At 34.8% G+C, this 2,500-nt stretch overlaps 1 protein-coding gene across 13 annotated transcripts in view; it reads left to right on the top strand.

Annotated features, from left to right (window-relative positions):
* LOC125035455 (phosphatase and actin regulator 2-like) overlaps positions 1-2,500 on the top strand; it is a 424,170-nt gene that overhangs the window by 411,654 nt on the left and 10,016 nt on the right. The gene's annotated exons all lie outside the window — the stretch shown is intronic.

Raw genomic sequence — 2,500 nt, 5'->3', positions numbered from 1 at the left:
ATATTGCAAGGAAAACATTGTTGACAGTGTTGTAATAATATGACACCTGCCAATGATTATGAAACTGATTCCCCAGTAGAAGGGTTGCAGTAGATCATGAATTCATTAATACCATTTTTATACTAGGTTATTTATGCAATTACACAAGTCTAAATATCTATTTAATAAACTAGTAAATGGTTCATTTTGAATATCCAGATTGTAAATAGTAACATATTGCATCACAAACACTGGTCTTGTGCCAGATTTGCGGTCATGGTCTTGTCTTGCCCTGCGTGTTTAGTTTTTGTTTCAGCCAACTATTATTAGCATATATGAAATACTGAAAGGTGAATGCCCAAATTTTGATACTATTGACTGTAGGGTTTGTGAATTGTAACTTGATTGATATAGGAATTTCTGAAAAAGCAGTGGAATCCATTTAGTTATTCTATAATAATTTGGGCAACAGGTAGAAGTAGTACAATAAGGTGTGTAATTTGCAATGGTTAATACATGACCTCAGCTGGGAAAGCTTAGCACACCAAGGATTAAAACTCTAAGACAAAAATTTGTCCTTGTCAGGGCGTTGTGCCAATTCCTGGAGGTGCGGGTTAAATAACTAGTTCAGACTGGTTTTAAGAGCTCAGGTTGTGTATCATGTTAGTATTTAGGGATCATTTTAAAGTCTAAAGTATTTTACTTTACTTTTACTAATTTAGATCTGAATAGCAGGTGTATTAGCTACTGGACAATTATTATAATATTATTTGCAACCTCATATAATGACATCAGGAATGATATACTAGTCTGCTGCCATTGTGAATTGCATCACCATATTCTAATATTCTTTATCATAGTATTTTAGGGAAATGTCACATAGAGCAGAAGTGATATAATTTTGTTTGATACCTGATATTTATGTAAATTACCCATAATAGGTTACGTATCATCTGATTTCCTAACTATTAAAAATTCCGTAAAAACTTCTAAAAATATATTTTCTGATTTGTATGATTGTGTAAACATTCATTAAGTGCACAGGATAAATATTAGTTGTGTTGTCTATCCAGCAACCATGTGCAGTCAGTTGATGCTATGCCAGAAACGTGAGGGAGATGAGCGGGCTATATTTAGCTGCTAGAGGTGGCACTAGGGAGTCTAGTTTTTGCGTAGGAGGAACTTTCAAGAAGAATTGATGGTTCTGCATTCTTTCAGGTGTATTTAAAATAATTTAACAGACTGCCTCATAAGTTGGTCCTTAAGCAAAGAATGTATTCATTCAGATTATGTGACATCGCCAATGAAGCACTGATGTCTAAGGGCTCTGCACCTTTCACAAAATAATGCCAAAAATTTCAACTGAATTCTATATTAGTAAGTAATGGATGGCAAGTGATGGAGTGCAAGGTAACATTTCCTCATTATAGTATTATTGATGTTAAAAGAAAGGGATATGCTATATATTCTCCACTTACATTTAAGAATGTGATGGAAAGGAGTGGAGGATTAGGTGAGAGATTCTGAAGTAGGTGAAAGAGATTGTCATTGACCTAGAAAGGTGTTCAAGGAGCAAACTTGTTTATTTAATGAAAGGGTTATAAGGTATAGAATTCATATAATTCACTTTTAAAAGTTTGAGGACCTGATCTTACAGAAATGTATTTGCAAAATTACATACAAGTAAGTAGAAGTGTTAAATCAAAGCAGATTAACAGGGAACACTCTTTGTCTGCATTTTGCAGCATGTCTGTGAGTAGACACAAATAAGATAATGTTTTGTTTATTTGTCACGCTCATAATTTTGCTTGATAGAATTGGTTCACGAGAGATTTATTGAAGGTCATCAGATACCAGTTTCCGTTGGAGCTTCTATATTAACCAGAAGGAATTCATGACCTCCAGTAGCAGATACAGTTGCTAGAAATAAAAGATATACCCTTAGCACCCACCAACAAAATAGTTGAACAGTTGCCAGACTCCTGAGAGGTGTAAAAGAACCATCTAGAGAGTACTTGTTTGGTTGTTTTATAACATTGTATAGGTTTTGGCCTTGGTGTTTAATACCTGGATTTTTTAGTTGTATTGTTACTACATTTGTTACTACTCTTAATAGAAATTGCTCAGAACTTAGCTCTCCAGAGAGATGTTACAAAAGCTTTCCAGAGATATTATTTGTTACAGGTGTTATTATTTGTGTGTCATTTCACACTTATGAATGAATTTTACCAATCATATGGCATAGAAACACTTGCGTAATAAGTGCATATTTGCACTAGAATATCACCCCAAGGAGTGATCCATATGCCATGGCACACTGCCAGAAGCTAGTGAGGGTCTCAGGTTAGCTGAATCCCAGAGAGGGGCAGTTCATGACAGCTTCTCAGACAGGCAGGACCACTTGTGGAGAAAGGCTGCCTTAGTTTTACTTTCTAGATGTTGAAACTGGATAATTGTGATTGGTGCTGTGATAAAAATCTGTGATTGTATTCAATTTATAGCTATTAGAGAATAACTGTGA

This window comes from Penaeus chinensis, chromosome 19 (assembly GCF_019202785.1).
Source record: "Penaeus chinensis breed Huanghai No. 1 chromosome 19, ASM1920278v2, whole genome shotgun sequence".
NCBI classification, from domain to species: Eukaryota; Metazoa; Arthropoda; class Malacostraca; order Decapoda; family Penaeidae; genus Penaeus; species Penaeus chinensis.
This window is presented reverse-complemented; position numbering and strand designations above follow the sequence as displayed.